Below are 18,974 nucleotides of genomic sequence, written 5' to 3' on the forward strand. Positions count from 1 at the left end.
CTGCTCTTCAGCTCTCCAACTTCTGTCAGCTTTGTTAACTGCATTGTTCTTATCCTTCCTGGGTAGATTATACACCTGGTCTGTACCTATCCTTGGCACATATCCCATGACTGTGGCATTTCCACTATCTTTGGGTTTCTAGGAAATCCAGGCTTTACCTTCACAGCTTCAAACAATGGCTTCTCTGAGCCTCCATGCAGGGACACCCCTGACACATGACTGCACTCAGTTGCTTTCCTTAACTGCGTTGGGATATTCCATAGCCACTTTCTTTTATTTTTGACTCTAAAGCCATGAAAAAAGGTGGCAGAAGCTGCCAAGTTCTGCGGCTTGATGGGGCTGGAACTTGGCTTCAAATATATTTGCCTCAGCTTTTGTTGCTGGTTTCCTTCTCTGCTGAAGCCTTTCTCTAATTCCTTTTCTGAAGTTGAAAGCTTAGCTGGATGGGTCTTGCCCTGAGGTCACCACTCCCTCTATTTATTGCATTTAACATTGGGCTTTTCTTTAAACTTTTTATCTCCCTGAGCATTGGGCTTAGCTCTATTGCACTTCCTGTTTTTACTTTTCTACTCAAACTGTACATTTTGCATTCTCTTTGTCCAACTTTATCCTCTTCATTATAAATCTGTGTAAAAGTGATTATGGTCTGGAGCATGAGGGCGTGCAGGCAGATGCTAGAACAGTAGCTGAAAACCACTTCCTGATGTGTAGAAACAGAGAGAGAAGAGAGAAAGAGAGACTTTGTGCTTGGTATGGGCTTTTGAAACCTGCAAGCCTATCCCCAGAGACATGCTTCCTTCAACAAAGCTGACTCTTCATCCTTTTAATATTTTCAAATAGTGCCACTCCCTGGTGATTACTCGTTCAAGTATATGTGCCTGTGGTATGTGGAGTTCTTATCCAAATCACCAAACTGAGTTTAAAAGAATGTTGTCAGAAGTCTACTTAGTGGAACAGTAATATTTGGATTCTTCTAGGGACGTGGGCTATCTACTTTCATGTTCTTGGCCACCAGAGTAGTTGCAGGCATGAATTATATCTCTTGGAGTGGGCCTTATAGTGGTTGGTTACTTCACCATCTTCTATGGACTATTTTACCAGTGTTTCTTGCAGTCAGGTCATCGTTGTAGATCCCAATGTTTGCATTTGGGCTGGTGTTTATGCTTCTTTTCTGGTTATTATGCTGGTTATTATACTAGTGTTCAAGTACCATGAACACTATTCTGTAGAGTTAAGGCTCTAGGTAGACACCAGCTCCGCTTCTGAGGAAGACTCCACTTTAAGGATTCAAGGAAGATTAATTATTAAGGTTTTGAGTAATTGAAAGTAGAAAGTTGGCATTTGGTTATGTTAAAAAAGCTGTAGATCATCATTTTGTTTTGTTTCTGTTTAATTTGATCGCTCAAAGATCAATTTTGGGATACTTCGAGTATAAGATATTTATTAAACGTAAAAAGTGAGTATTGTATTCTAAAGACAGAGCTTGGTACATGGAATTGAAATTTAGAGAAAGAAGTATAGGCTCAAGAAAGGCAAGTAAGAAACATTTGCAAACAGATTGAAGCCAGAGACTATGACCAGTGAAACAAGGACATGGAGCAAAGATCTGAGAGTTTAGTTTCTTCTGGTTCTATTGTAAGCATTCTTTAACCTCTGAGTCATTTCTCCATTTTAAAATATGTTACTGTAATTGGAAGAATAAGTAAATCTTTTCACTTTTCTAAGCACTTTTCTATTTATTTTTATGTATCAAATATTAATAATATTTTATTTTGTATATGATCTAATATATCTCAGCAAATATTTTATGTTTCAAAGTTAACTTGAAACATAAGAAAATTTCTCATTTATCAGTAATACTTATGAAAACAATTTAACATGATTTCGGTGTTGTTTATAAATTGTAAAGAAACACCATCCTTTTTATCTTTAGGGGAATCTATTGAAGAAAGCATAGTCTTATATTTATAATGCATGGTGCTGATAATTTAAATTATTGCCCAAGGTCTTCCATTTTGCAACAATGTAACACATATTTTACTCTATATTATCCTGGTGTCAAAGTTTGTGTTCTTAATTTGTGATTTCTAAATGTAACTCATATACTTGATGGAATAAAGAAACAGACGGGGTATTTTAGGAGACATTACACAATGAGTCTCAAGTATACTCATTCTTTTCATGTGTCTGTATTCATATGAGAAGACTCATAAAATGAATGCACATGAATATCTCTGTTGTGCAATATATATATTTATAGATGATAGTTCAGAATTTGTACATGAAGCATATGAGAAAAGAATTTAAGGTAAATTTTTAAAAGGAGAGCAAGGCCCAGTACTAAATTTATTCAGAAACATGACCTGAAGGCATCAAGTCAAAGGTTATAATCTTGAAAGCATGCAAATGCATGGAGGAAACCTTCACTTACTATAAAACAATGTGCTAGTTTGGTATAAATATTTTTTTTTCTGAAATGTTCCCTTAGGGACGACCAAATCTGTTGTTCAAACACTACCACCCACATCCATATGTATCATTTTTCCTGCCAATGTTTTTTAGTTCACTTTTTGTTTTGTTTTGTTGTTTTGCTTTTGGCCACCATGCAGACCTTAATCAGCCAATAGATATTCACACACACATATATCACAAGATATTACGACACATAGTACAAACTTCCAATTAAGGTATAAATGGAAGCTGCTTGCCATATTTTAGTGCACCGAATTCTATTTATTTGGTAATATGAGACATGGCCATTCTTCCAGACTCCAGATAATACATGAATGAATTACAAATAACTCATTTTGAAACTGTGCCAAGCTATCACTTCCTTTTGAAGAAAATCATTTATTTATGTAGGAAAGAAGTCGGTCCTCTTAGAGAAAGTCTTTCACTCTAGGTTAGCACAGTGTTCTGTCACTCAGCTTCAAGTGGGAGTCACACAGATTACTCTAAATTTGTTTTTACCTTAACACTAGATCACTATATTCATTCCTTATCATTTAACTATAAGTCTGCTACATATAAAAATGAAAATAATCAACATTTCCAGTGTGTCTTAATTGAAAACAACAGAGAAATACAACTCAAACTCATGAAGTGAGGACACATGGTGATGCCCCTGTTTACCACCTTGTTAAGAAGCTGGCAAGGCTGGGTTGATGAATAGATTCATAAGGAGGACCTTATGTCAGTGGCCTTTTTATAATTTGAAGATGATCACAATATATATGTCTTGTTATGGAGTCTCCCCGAATGTCACTGTTTTGATGCCACCTACTGAATGGCAGACAGGGCACAGTTCTATTAAATTATAAAATCAAACACAATTGTTATGGTTATATCACATGTCTTATTGTTTTATTGTTCGTTCTCCTGAACCTGATAATCTTTTTCACATATTTTAGAGAAAATCTTTGTGAGGAAGATGATAGATAAACAGAAAAACTTCATACTTAACCATTTTAGATTGATCAAAATATAAAACAAGTTTCTTTAAAACATTTTCCTCCGATTCCATGAGTTCCCTTGGTTAAGCAACTTTTAATATTAGATATTGGAACATTTCTATCCATATTTTTCAATTATAGAACATTCATTTTAAAATAACAAAAACATTCTAGTTACTTCAAATATAAGAAAGACTATATTTTGTGTGATGCCCCAAAGAGAAAAAAATTATGTAAATAATGCGGTCAAGCGAAAGACAGTGGTATATGTATACTAAATAATGAATGCCTTACAATGGGCCAAAAAGAGGTAAGCAACAGGAGATTTACATCATTGCAAAGTGTGCATGCCAGTTTAGCCCTGCTTGAAGCCACCTGCAGTGAGTCCTAAACGGTGCTAAATAGGCCATCTTTATGCCTATTCGCATTTCCAGTTGAAATCTAGTTTTAAGCAGAACACATGTAATGGATTGCTCTTATTGAGTAAAATCATTTTGAAAGAATTTGAATCTCCTAAATTGAAATTGTGGTAACTATTTCTGGATTAGCTTGCATACAATATATTTCATAGAGTATCAGTCAAAGTATGTATTTACTCGGGTAATGCTACAAAAGGACACTGTACTGTGTGCATATATTTGGAAATACCATCAGGTATGCCAGAAATCTATAATACTTCTATTTTAAAGGAAAAGTAACTAATAGTAACTAACAAGTTGTGGTGGTTTGAATAAGAATGAACCCACAAAAGGCTCATATATTTGAATTCTTGGTCACCAGGGAGTGGCACTATTTGAAAGGATTAGGAGATTTGGCATTGTTGGATGAAGTGTGTTACTTGGAATGGGATTCGAGGTTGCAAAATCGCATGCCAAGCCTAGAGTCTGTCCTCCCATACCGTCCTCTCAATTTCTTTCTGTCTATGGAAAAGCATGTACTTCTCCCATGTCTGCCTGTATGCTATCATGTTCCCTACCATTATTAATGTGGACTAAGCTTCTGAGAATGTAAGCAATCCCCAATCCCCATATATTTATAAAGGTTGCTGTGGCCATGGTCTCTACACAGCAATAGAACAATGACTAGATACATGGATTAGATATCATTTTATGTATTCGAGTTACCTTACTGTTCATCTGACTTCAATTTATTTAAAGTAAATCACAAATGGCTACCATGTAAGCTATTGGCAACATTTCTGTTAAGAAAGTCTTAAAAACTCTATAAAAATTGAGAATTTCATAGGAATTTTGTTCTGCCTGGGAAAAAAAAAATCCAAAAAGTTTTGCTTTCATTTAGAGACACGAATGAGCAGTTGTTCAATTTCAGGGTTCAAGGGAAATCAGAAACAAAACTACCTTTTCCAGAATAGATGTTGGTATTTTCAGTAGTGCTGGCTCAGCCTATAGACATTTAATTAAGTACAATGTTCCAAATTTATACAGACATTTTAAAAACGCTTTAATGGAAGAATGCAAGGAAAAGAAAACTGAGCACTTGCAAGTTTTTCTGTCTGTGTTTTTCTTCTTCCGTAGCAGCCTTTCCACTTGTTTTGACATAAGTATGTGTTGACCTCCATGAAGCACAGTGTTCCCTTCACGTTTTTCAAAAGCAATTCAGAAAAAGGACTATCTGTTGTCTTCTCCCCCTCCTCCAGGCCCCAAGTTCTTTCTCCTTTCCTTCCTTCTCAAATGTAAATATGCCAGCATTTGGTCGCTCATCTTGATGGGACTTCCTTAAAGTTCAGATGCACTTGGGTTCAGGGATTACTTATCCACCCACACTGGCAATTATGTATTTTGTCAAATGCTCACCACATATACTTTCAGTGGAGCACAATTCTGAATAATTTTGAGTGCACTTTGAGCAAAGGTCCATTTATGATTCTAAATAAGAAATATTTGAAGTGGTGACTGTTTTTTATAATTTCATTGAAGTGCTATACTTTTCTACGTTTTGAATTGATAGTTTTAACAACCATATTATATAGCAAGATCCAATTATACCAGATGATAATGACTATTATATTTTAATATAAGAAAAATAAAAACAATGATAAAAATGATCAGATGGGAAAGCTAAGCAAAATCTTATTTCTCACTCAAAATTAATGAAGAAAATTTCACAAAGACTACTAAGTGAACTTATAGTATTCATAATATATAAGTGTTGAAGAATTTCTTTGGTGTTAAGTAGCAAGGACAATGTAGAGAGTGTATTCTGAAAGAAATGAACTGATTAGATAGCTTTGCTGACTTGTAAGCAGTCTACATTACAAATAGTTAATTGGAAATATTCAATGTCTATATATATATCTTTCATATAATATCTTTCTCCTTGGCAAGTTCTGTATTTCCCATTTGATTTTTATGTTCACTTGTAAGTTTCTCGGGATCCACAATTCAAAGGGATTCTGTTGAAGGGAAATGAGTCTGTGATTCAGAATTCAGTGAGTCTAGTCCCTGCAGAAACTTGGCAGAGGACAGAATCAGTTCTTCAGATGCCAAATTCAGTGGCCCCAGGCCAGATGCTAATTTGGAATGCATGGCACACATCACTTTGTGTCTCGATTAAGCCATGTCTGTGAGACCCACGCAAGTACTGCACCGGATCTCATGAGACACATGGATTAATGTTCAGTGTATCCTCTATTTAAATCTCTTTAAATGTGTAATTAAAATCACTTCTTGTATGTCATAGTTTCTACATTTTTGAAAATAAACAAATAACCCAGATTTAATTGACTTTCTCCTAGTGTTTTCCTTGATTACCATATTAATTCTGGTGAGTCATTGTTATAAGCATTCAGAAAATAGTCTGACTTGAGTTTATGAATAAGATAAAATAATATAAGATTATTTTTCTTATCAGTTTGCTATTTTAATATGTATTAGAAATATGTATATTCCCTAAGTAAGTCATAAGTCTTCAAGAAGACTAATAAAAATTAGGGTGCATTGACAATTAAATGTCAGTATGCTATTATTTATGTGATCTTAATCATGTCTCTGTTTCCTGATCTAGGTACCTTACCAGAATGGTTTCCTTTTCCTTTCATCTTAGGTTGTTATTCTAGCAGCTTCCAATACAAGTTTATCCCCTCTGTCACTACTCTCCTTTGGATGCCTTTTGTAAATACACACACACACATTTGCTTTAAATTTTAGCAAAATGAGGTGGCTAATACAGAATTTTTAAGTAAGAGTTAGAGCTACTGAATAGCAAAGTCCTAATGTGCTGGCCTAATGTACTTACCTGACGCTGTGCCAACTTGCTCAACTTGCAGCCCAGATTAAAAAGAAAAGAATGAATGGCTTAATCAGATGCCTATGTCTGTGTGAGCTGTAATAAAGTGAAGGATTCTTGTAAATCTCTTCTCTGGGAGATATACAGAAGAATTCTCTAGATACTGTAACAATTAAAGGGGGACCTCTGCATAAGAGAAATCCTGCCCTTTTCATGAGATGAAAAGTTCCATTACTTAAGTGATTGATTTTTTTTCTTTTGTAAACTTTTTCTCTATGTAGCATTCTCCTTCTTTCTGTGTTCCTCTTTTGTGTTTTATGCAATGGAGTATTTAGTTACCATTGGATACTTAAAAAAGAAAGGAGAGTAAATGCCCAGACCTGAATTAGAAACTTTTTGAATTGATGGCTTTTATTACAGACCATCTTCTGACTAAACCTGCTGTTCCTTTTTTCTTTTCTTTCTTCTTCTCTTTTTTTTTAAATTAAGGACTAAAATATTTTAACTCAAACTATACTGATGTTTTCTAACATTCTGTGATGACATGGATATCAGAGCAGAAGAAACGCTTGAGACGCAAGAAAAACGTGTCCTCTCCTTCATCCTTCTATATTAATATTTGAGTCCGAAGAGGGTCAGGTCTAAGTAGTGAGTATTGTGTGGTCATATATAATGGAGATGAGACCGAGACCATCTGACATCTCTTAATTTATTTATTCCACCAGTGTAATGCTAGCCACCTCCTGTTTTTATTATACCAATTTAATGCCAGCCATTTCCTGTTTTCATTAGACCATTGTGATGCTAGCCTCCTACTGTTCTCATTAGTGCAGGACTGGGTAATGGCAGCCACCTCGTGTTTTCATTATAATGGAGCTGTATGGTGCCAGCTGCCACTTGGTTAACTTTACTGAAAAGCATTTGACCATGGACTACATACTTCCAAAAGCTAGTGGCAAACAAGGTAAAGGCCTCCAGTCTTCTGGTGAAATGTTGGCAATGCTGAACTGACTTCTTGGCTATAAATTTTTGACAGATGCAGTTGTTTGAACCAGCTAAGAAACAATAAACTGAGCATACACTTAAAGTGGTTTTTTGAAAATTTGTTTTCTCTTGCTGCTTTCTTGATTGTGCATTGTTTTAGAACAGAGATCCTCAACCTGTGGGCTGAGAACTCTTTGGGGTTTAACTACTCTTTCACAGGATCACCTAAGACCATCTGGAAAAGAAAAAAAACAAATATTTACATTATTTTTCATAATAGTAGGATAAAGTAGAGTAATGGAGTAGCAACAAAAGTAATTTTTGGTTGGGGTCACCACAGAATGAGAACCATATTAAAGTGTCCTAAAATTTGGAGGTTTGACAAACACTATTTTAGAATAATTGCTCTTTGAAAGATGTTCAAAAAGAGTTTGAAGCTATGTCCTATGGTAATATGATAGATGTATGTTATTGACATGCATCCATTTGTCATAATCAATAACATTCATTGGGAACTTGCTATGCGTCTGTATGTATTGATGCTTTCCATCAGCTATCACATTTGCTCCATGCATTTGCCAGGCACAAGAGACCACTTCCTAAATAAACCCCAATAGCACAGACTGTGAGAGCAACAGTAAATATATGGGACCTTCTGAAACTGAGAAGTTTTTTTTGTCAATAGGACAAAAATGCAGCCTACTGAATGTTAAAACATCTTCCTCTACCCTCACATCAAATAGAGGACTTATCTCCAAAATATATAAAGAACTCAAGAAATTAGACATCAAAATACCAAAGAATCTAATTAAAAAATGGGGTACAGATCTAAACAGAGAACTCTCAACAGAAGAATCTCAAATGGCCAAAAGACACTTAAGGAAATGCTCAACATGGTTAATCATCACAAAAAGGTAAATTGAAATGATTTTGAGATACCATCTTACACCAGTCAGAATGGCTAAAATCAAAAACGCCAATAACAGCTTGTGCTGGAGAGGATGTGGAATAAGGGGAACACTTACTGGTAGAAATGCAAACTTGTACAGCCACTTTGGAAATCAGTAAAGTGGTTTCTCATAAAATTGAGAATCAACCTACCTTAAGATCCAGCAATACCACTCTTGGGTATATACCAAAAGGTTGCTCAATCATACTACAAGAACATTTGTTCAACTATATTCATAGCAGGATTATTTGTAACAGCCAGAGCCTGGAAACAATCTAAATGCCCCTCAACCAAAGAATGAATAAAGAATATGTGGTACATTTACACAATGGAGTATAACTCAGTGGTGAAAAAACAATGACATCTTGAAATTTTCATGAAAATGGATGGAACTAGAAAAAAACATCCTGAGTGAGATAGCCCATACCCAGAACACAAGCACGGTATGTACTCACTCATAAGTGAATATTAGATATATAGCAGCGGATAACCGGCCTATAGTTCATGACCCCAGAGAAGCTAGGTAACAAGAAGAACCTAACAGAAACATATATGGATCCCCCCTGTGAAGGGGAAATAGACAAGACCTCCTTAGCAAACTGGGACGATGAGGTTGGGAGAAAAGGATGGTGGAAGGAGAGGTGGAAGGAAGAAGGGGAGGGGGAGAACAAAGGGAAATGGTTAATTGAGATGGGGAAAGGACAGAAAGGGTAAGCAAGGAAAGAGATATCTTGATTGAGGGAACCATTATGGGGCTAGGACGAAACCTGACACTAGGGAAATTCCCAAGAATCTACAAGGCTGACCCCAGCTAAGACCCTTAGCAATAGTGGAGAGGGTGGCTGAACTGTCCTCTCCTATTATCAGATTGATGACTATCTTGTCATCATATAACTTTCATCCAGCAACTGATGGAAGTAGATACAGAGATCCACAGTGGAGCCATGGGCTGAGTTCCCAGAGTCCAGTTGAAGAAAGGGAGGAGCAATAATATGAGTAATGGGGTCAAGACCATGATGGGGACACCCACAGAAATAGCTGACCTGAGCTTGTGAGAGTTCACTGACTCCAGGCTGACAGCAGAAACCTGCATAGTACTGAACTAGCCCCTCTGAATGTGGGTGACAGTTGTGTGGCTTGGGCAGTCTGTGGGGCCACTGGCAGTGGGACGGGGATTTATCCCTACTGCTTGAACTGGCTTTTTCGAGGCTGCTCTTTTTGGAGGGATACCTTGTTCAGCCTAGATATGGGGCATGGGGAAAAGGGGCTTGGTCCTGCCTCAAATTGATGTTCCAGACTTTGTTTACTGCTCATGGGAAACTTTTCTATGAGCAGTGGATGGGGGGGTGAGGTGAGGGGGATCTTATTCCTGTTTTACAACTAAGAAAACACAAGTAGAAGCTGGTGAATTATTCAGGGAGGGCTCAATTAATTTCTTCTGTGTAAGATTAAATATTATGTAAGCTTTCCTAAAACACAGATTTTTTTCCCCCTAACTTTTCCACTTTTTAGTTAGAAAAACATCCCAGACTATATGCAAGTATATAGATATAACCAGTTTCCAGTACATCTTTCTTTGTGAAATGAAGGCTTAAGTCTAGATTTGACCCAAGGACTTCATGTGGTTCACCCTGGTATAAGGTCACAAGACTGGAGAGTGGTGAGTAACGTTAGTTTTCTCCCAAGACAGCCTAGTGGCAGAGTTCATGGCAGCATCTAGTATCCTCTACTTCCCTTCCCTAAACATAACCTGGAAAACTCCCAGTTCTGTTCATTTGAGAATCAGGGTGATACAAAGACAAAATTTACAAAGAAAAAGTGAATCTGGTTAATTACTAGCTTTAAATACTTTTGCTTATGTTTTATATTTTCCTAGGTTTCTTCCTAATACATTTTAATCTATATAATTACTAATAATATATTTTATTAGTGATACAGATATTAACTATATTCTTGAAATTAAATTTTAGATGTTTTAAAGGACTTTTAAATACATTTCTTTGCTTCATGAGAACATTTTCCATTTATTACTTAAAAAAAAACCTCTCAGCCATAATATTTATTTTACTAAATAAAGTAATTGGCAAATGTGTGTACATTTGCTGAAATGAGGAAAAGTTGTTGGGGACTGTAACCTGCCAGTGTTCTCTAGGAAGCAAACTTCTATCCATGTGTTAGGGGACTCTGAATGACTGTAATGAGTCACTTTTAATGGCAGCTGTCACCCTAGGATTTGAGCCTTGAAGAAGGTATTTTGATAGACAGGCAGTAGTTCAGCAAAAGGGAAAACATATCCACAAAGTCTATGCTCTTGATCACAGAAAGAGTCAGATAGTAATAATTTGCTATATTAGGCTTTCGTCTTCAGTGTAGATAGGTGTCTGTGGCCAAAAGCTTAAATTAAATAAGAGCAGTGGTATTAACGGTTGGGAGGTTGTTAGGTTATTGCGCTGGCATGTCTCACTTGTCTTCGACATTTCCCAAAATAAATTTGCCCTCGCAGTGAACTTAGTATGGCTTAGGGAAATTACCTTCATTGAACTGAATGAATAAATAGGAAGGAGACAGAGGGAAGGAGGAGGGGTTGAAACAGAAACTGGCAACCTGCATATGAGGGCAAGAATTATCAGTTTTACTTTTGTTTGCTGGAAACTGGATCCTGGCTATTACATTCAGTGCTGCCAAGTGAGGAAGAGTGGGTACAATGCTTCTAATATTTGTTCTCAGTTCCGAGGGTTTCTATTTACTTAGTCTTGGTGTTCTATCTCAAATGGGGCAGGTGGCGTCATAACATTTTCTGTGAAATAAAATGCAAATTCTGCTATGCAAATAGACCATTAGGAAGTAAATTAGCTTGAACAGTAGTAGTGTATCACAATTGCATTGCTTCCTAATACAGCAATGTTTAATCAGAGAAACTGCACTCCTCGAGGCTTTCTTGTGTTGCAGCAGGTTCCTGAGTGTCCACTGGAAAGTTCAGCCTCAACACTGAGGTTTTGCTTCTTCAGTCTCTTCATCAAAAGCCTAACTGTGAGAGCCATCCTAGTCTGTATGGAAGCCCGGAATTTACCACAGTGAATAATGCACAATTATCGTGTAATGTACTTAGTCCATATTTATCCAAGTAAAATGGAATCTCAAATGTACATTGGCTATGGCAATTACTATTTATATTAATTTGCCTGTCAATGCATAGACTTTCAACTTTGCCACCAGAGTTCTTGTCACCCTTTTAACACATTACCATTATTATTTTAAAACTAGAGTCATTTCAAGTTCAAATTCATAAAATGTGCATTGGAACCGCCTACCCTGCATTACAGATGGGTAAAACAGAGTGTGTGTCAAGAGAAATAAGACTTTTAAGAAACTGTTTGCAGTCACCTTCCCCTAACCTCATTTAGAATGTCAATCTGACAATTTTTTGGCATTTCATGTGTTACTTTGAAAGAACTAAAGTCAGTGCATAGAAGATCAATAAACTCATCCATTCTGTGGCATCGGGCTTACACATGGTCACCAACTCCTGCTTGAGCAATGTCTTTGTCTGATCTCCATTTCATATCATCATGTTTTTGTATGTGGCTTCCACGAATCCCAATGGCAGAGACAGATTCAACACACACACACACACACACACACACACACACACGACTTAAGTCCTGATGATGGAAATGGGTCATAGCAACTGACCTATAAGAACTTTTAGACAGTTCCTCCAGGCAGATTCCTTTCTTCGCCTTTGGGATTTGGGATTCTCTTCTGCCTTAGGATATGGGTTCTAAGCCCCATTATCAGGATTAAAAACAACAAAAGCAACAGCTTTCTCTCATTCCCAGCCAATTGGCACTGATTACAGTCAGAGATAAGAATGTCAGTGGGAGAAAGACACTGGTGCTGTCAATTATCAGAAGACACAAGGCAGAGAAGTCCTTAGTCCTATGGAATTTAAAATCGCCCAGACTCCTATCTAAACTCAAAATGAAAACGCATTATCTAATTAACCTCAAGATCAAACATCTAAACCCCAGAGTTTCTTGCTCTTCTTTTTCAAACTGCATCAGTTTATATCATACACAGAATTTCTCAAACTGGGAATCGTGGGGATTTGGGTGTTTTCTTTTTCTGTCTGTAGATAGCCACCATGCATATTGTAGAATATTTAACAACTCCTTCAGCTTCTATATAACACTATGATTTAATAACAAAACATTATCAGTGAACATTGTCAAATAACCTTAAGGGGGAAAATTACCCCATTTTGAAATTACCATTGCATGTTCATTGATGTTCTACTTAAGACTGGAAATATGTATGTCAGTATATTCCTGGAATATGTATGCACTGTGATAGGCTACTTCTGTCTGCCTGAAGAGGCTGGGATAACATCAGGAACAATCATTGGAGTTATTCTAGCCAGCAGAATCCATACAGTACATTCCAAGTGGTACTTAGAGAATCTAGAAATATTTAAGAGTCACCGTCACAAGTTCTGGGATGGAAGACTTCCATATCCTTGATGTTCACCTTCATTTTGCTTTCCAAAGTATCGAAAATGATTACAGATTTGAAAGGAAGAATTATTTCTGGGAAGTTGGAAACACATATAAATACTCTGCTGAAGTCTTGAAACTGAGAATTTCAAGATTCAGCAGAGCTGGCGCTGCCTCTCGATAGCTGGACCAGACCCAAGTACAAGGTGCTATTAGGCAGCATCATATAAAGAATGGATCACCAGGCAGCAGCAAGCTGTCCTAGTGTTATTGTCCCGAATTCACATTCAGCTTGGCAGGACTTGGGCAGAACTCTCCCAGCCAGTAATGCTAATTCAGGTGTCCTTTCATCTCTTCACCTTTACAATAGACATTCTTGTGGCATCTCCTAAACTGCACATTTGGATCATCCTAACTTGATCTAACATGTCTCTCCAACCCCTTCTACCATCCATATCAGAAAATATTCTGACTTATTTTAATGGCTTTGTACACACCTGTCTCTATGTCCAAAATTCATTTCCTATACAGCTTTGCTGGCCAGAATACTGCCCCTTTCTTCTGTGCTCAGTTCAAATCTGCTTTCTCCAGGAAGCTGCTGCATTTCAGATTCCTTATCTGAGAATGTTTCTGTTCCAATCTCTCTCTTTTCTAAGCACCAGTGACTCACATTTCTCACACAGCATAAACAAAACTATGACTTTTATAAATTTGTTAATTTCTCAGGCCATTGTAATTATATAGAGGCAGAAGCGGCATTTAGTTCATGTATATCTGTCCCATTTTGCCAAAATATGCAAACCGTGCTCCATAGATAAGTTCTGAAATGCCACATTCTGCAAAAGAAGAAGCTACTTTTTTTTTTTTTACATGCTCATTCATTCCCTTTCCTCTGGTTTATGAGCAGAGAGTAACTTTTTACGTTTAATCAAAATTAAAAAGATGAAATGTAAGTATAGTATTTGAATTATGGAGATGTTTAAGGGAGATGTGTAGGAAGACCGATCATAACAGTCTCAGAGGATCTTTACTTATCTTCCATCAATGTCAAACATTTAACATCATGAGATCTTAATAAGAAGATTTCTTAATATATAGGAATTGGTGATAATATAGTAAGATCATGCATTTTCTAATGACTTATTCAGACTTCCAATGAAGTACTCAGCACCCCTACAGAAATTTTTTCTAAAAATTCCTATTCCTGACCTACTTTCACTTTGTGTACTTCGTGTTAGAAATCATTATGCATTTGTCAATCTTAACACTCCATGTGGGAGTTTAAAAAGGATTGCAAGTTTTCATATAGGCCTAGAAAATTGAAATGGAAAATTTTCACTTAATATAATCATAAGATAAGTCTTCAGTAGCTCCACAAATAATTTGCAACATATGGACTTATAGAGGTTATTTTAATAAATAAATGAGAAAGATAACATAGCATTTTAGGTAATAGTTAGAGAAAGCTATGAAAAGAAGATAAAATAAGATAATCCCTTAAAAGAGAGTTTACAAATGTTACAGAATGTTCATTTAATTTATCACAAGATGTAATTTGTATGAATCATTTTTTTTAAAAAAATTAAACTTTCCAAACTCTCTTAACATAAACTTCTAGATGTAATAGACTTAAAAATGTAGGAGTAAGTGAAAATAGCTTCAAAATATAATTTAAGAATTGATAGATAATAAGTACTGAGCTACTTAACTGTCTAATGAAATTAAAGAATATCACATATGATCCATTTTTATTTAGATTTAAAAATATATAGCAATAAATTAGTGGTAGAGGGGTATTGGTATAATTGGTCTTCTTGAGAATAAGATGGAATTTCTCTGAGTTGTGTGGGAGATAATAAGTTGAAATTAATTTTAATTGATTAATTGAAATCAAATCAGCTTCAATTTTGATGAACTACAGTGAATTTGACTATTATGGTATTGCTGTTTTTATGTCTGATCTCTGAAGAGACCCATAGTTTATACTACACAGTCAGAGTGGAGGAAGAGAGTCAAGTTCAAATATGCTAGCCATCATTTAGGCATATCAAATTGCTTGACTTGTCCTTTATTTTATGTTATCTCTTGAAATTATTAGATTCTCATCCACTTATATGTATGTATATAAACTTTTAATATTACTAAATTTTATAGAATCATTTCTAAGAAAACAATTAACGACCTTATTGGTTAGGCATATACAAATTTCATGATTTAACATAATTAAATGAACATCTGCATGATTGTTTCCAAGTGAATGCATACTAAATTCACCAGAAAACTGATTTTCTATCATTTGGGGCTGGGGAGAGATAATAACACAAAAGTTGTATAGCACTTTTAAAGATGAAAATTATCCAGTTATCAATATTTGGTCTGATGTCTTCTACAATTGTATTCTAGGTCGAATTCTAGAAAAGGATGTCCTTTTGTTCTGTAAATTCCATTTGGTAGCTTTAATATAGGATTTGGAAATAATTATCAATAACAGGGAAAGAAAGAGGGTAATATTAAGACAGACACAATTCAATAGTCTGCTCAAGCACTACCACTACACACACACACACACACACACACACACACACCTTCCAGGACTGCCTGCAACTCTTGAGTCTACTTCCTCAGTCTCCCAAGTATTAGGGCGACAGACACACACCACCACATTTAAGACAAGAATGATGCCTATGACTGTCGTAATGTGTTTTTCTTGTTTGTTTGTTTCTTTTATTTTCTTGGAGACTGAAAGTACTTTTTTTCCTGTTCAAATTATTCACAGAAAGTTAGGAACTATCAACATAGTAAAGATATAAGAGTATTAAAAGGAAACTAGTATTGGCAGCATAATTTGAAAAAAAGGGTTTCAGGTGATGACTATTTGGAGAAGAAATGAAATGCTGCAAGATTTTAGAATTGAGAAAATCTGGACTGGCCACTCAAATTAGATACCTACTTCTAAGTGCAGGCCTCTTAGCTGCTTCTCCTTAGATGTATTTTGCTGCTTTGGAACTCCATGTGAATTAATTGTATAAAGCTTTGCAACATAGAAAGTCTTCTAGAGCCAGAATTTCCCTATCCCAAATAAGTCTGTGCAATTATTTTGCTTGTTGATCTGAGTGCCACAGTAAACCATGAAAGAAATAAGAATACTTTTCATGTAAACTGTCACAAATGCCAATTACTTCAACAAAATACAAACTATGAAAAATGGACCAAAGCTCAAAATTTGTGTTTTACCTCTAAAAAAAAAAAGATGCTGAAAATTTTTGAGTAAGTTCTGTGACTTTGTGGAGCTATAAACTTCTAATATCTCATAGCAAAAAATAGGTTATGTTGTTCAAAAATAACCGAAGTAATATATTTTTAAGCTAATCGGTGATGCCTATGTGAGCCTATGTGAGCCACAGTTTTTGATGCCATCTTCAAAAGTAGCTGTAATTTCTGAGACTGGCATTTCATAGACATATATTAAGAGGTTCCTGTAAGCTGTGCTCAAGATCTCTTAATTGTGTCATAGCCAGAGAGGGTTGTTCTTCACCTGAATGATTCCATTCTCCCTCAACCTTCGTCACATGATTCACATGACAGAATTATCAGTGCCTTGATCTACCCTTACACTTTAAATCAATGAAATTGACTAACAGTGTTTGCTACTCCTATGAAAGAGCAAGTCATTTCCTATCTTCATAGGTATCACTAAGGTACAAACTGTAAGAACTCTGCATGCAAAATGTGTTGTTTCTCTGAACCTTAGAACCCTTCCATAGCCATTAGCATCTAGCTTAATGTTCAAGGAAAGAAAAAGTCCAACATATCAATGAACCAAAGTGTGGATAGGTAATTATTTAATCTGTGTTAATAATTTAAATTAATGCAACAAAAATTGTGGATGATGTCATAAAAACTAAAACAAAACTGCCTATGAAGCAAGATATTATGAGGGTGTGAACTGTAAAAGTTGTCACCTGATATGAATTAGCAAGAATGCAGGGTGTCTGAGGTAACTCAGGAAAACCAGGAGTATTACAATTAGCTTTCTGAAGAACTGGGTGGCTTTAAACTTTCCCAGTTGTTTTGATCACCTGACTGCAACCCAAGAATCACCTTGCAGCCACAGAATAATATCGGGGCATATCAAACTGGTCAGGCAAACACATGAATGAGCTCAACAAATGCTTACCAAAATGGTAAGAGGCTTATGATTTAAAAATGTTTAAATAAACATATACTTCCTCTAAATGTTCTGACAAAATGATACCTTAAACATTCATATGAGACAGGGAGGAATTTTATGAAGTGACTTTTCTGCATAATTATGGGATCTTATATCAAATTATTGTGACACCAAATGTAAATATAAAAGGTATAACAATAGATAGGTCATAGTTTCATGGGAATTATTTGACTAACTCACTTATCCAAGATATTTAAAAGAATATTAATTTATTTCTGTTAGAAACTAATGGCAGGCATTAAGTAACTTTTTAATCTCCTTTTATGGGAAAGCAGATAATTAGCAAAGACAATTATAATACCATATTTGTTTTTCCAAAATAATTACAGTTAGGGTCCTTGGTGGTGTGCAGTGTAGAATACATCACTTCTGTGTTAATGAATTCACAGGAAGGCAACACCACTATTAGTAATAGCTTTTTATTCAGAGTCCTCATTTTCCAGACAGGTCACATGAAACACAGCCATTAAACATTAGCGTTGAGATAAATCCATACAATGTATGCTGTTTTTTGTTGTCGCTGTCCTTGTTCACCAATCACTTGGTGCAGGAAGAACCTTATGATATGATGGGACTGATAAATGGAAATAGCTAACCTGCAAAACACTGGGGCCAGGAGAGTCAGACTTTAATCAGGTCTCAATCAATTAGGTTTCAAATCAACACAACTTGATAGCCAAAACTCTCGTGGAATTAATGCTCTGATAAAGGTTGTCTCTTGTCAAAAGATTATAATTAGACAATAATGAGTAGGTACATATTATGCTGGTCCTTAGTCTATTTGTTGACCCCAGCAACTTCCACTCCATTAGACCACAAACAGCTTTTAACCTGGTTCTCATAAGCATACTGCTCATTACTACATGACTATTTTTTGTGGTGGTTTTTTTTTTTTTTTTTTTTTAATTGAGCAGTGCCTACATCTTTAAAAAGTAAGTCACATTTTATAAGAACTCCGTTAATTTAGGGAAAGAAACAATCAATTTCTCACCCAGGAATTCAGTGAATCTATGGCACAGGTTCCAATTTTTGTCTGTTGTTTGCAATGGGGGTAAGTTTGTTGGTTAAAGAAACAATGTGAAAACCTTCTTCGAGATTACATGAGACATTGCTCTTAAATGTTTACTTTGATATGGTATCACACTTATTCTTACTATTGTGAACTTTAATGAAAACATTTTCATTATTAACAGATGGCGAACGATTTCACTACTAAAGTTTTACTTGTAGTTCACCATTAAGCATTTTTTTTTTTTTTAGTATTTTGAGTCTTTTGCTAAATTTCCCAAAATGGAATTTTCCTCTACTTGAATAGCTCTAGAGACATAAAAGACATTATTTCTCATCTTATGTATGTATGTTTGCAAAGCATTCTACATTCCAGAAACGTCTTCAATTCTACTGATTCTGTACCACCCATTAGAGACATTGTTCCCCAAATGTATGATTTTGGCATCGCAAAGGCTTCCTTGGAAGCCAAGCACCAGAGTTCTGTGATGAAGGCAGGTCCCAGGGAGATGAATAAAAGCAAGATTCCCTCAACTACAAAAGCTCAGAGTCCTGACTTGAACTACCACCAACTTGTAAATAAATAATCACTACTAAATACAGAGAAGGTA

The sequence above is a fragment of the Chionomys nivalis genome, chromosome 12 (assembly GCF_950005125.1).
Source record: "Chionomys nivalis chromosome 12, mChiNiv1.1, whole genome shotgun sequence".
Lineage (NCBI taxonomy): Eukaryota > Metazoa > Chordata > Mammalia > Rodentia > Cricetidae > Chionomys > Chionomys nivalis.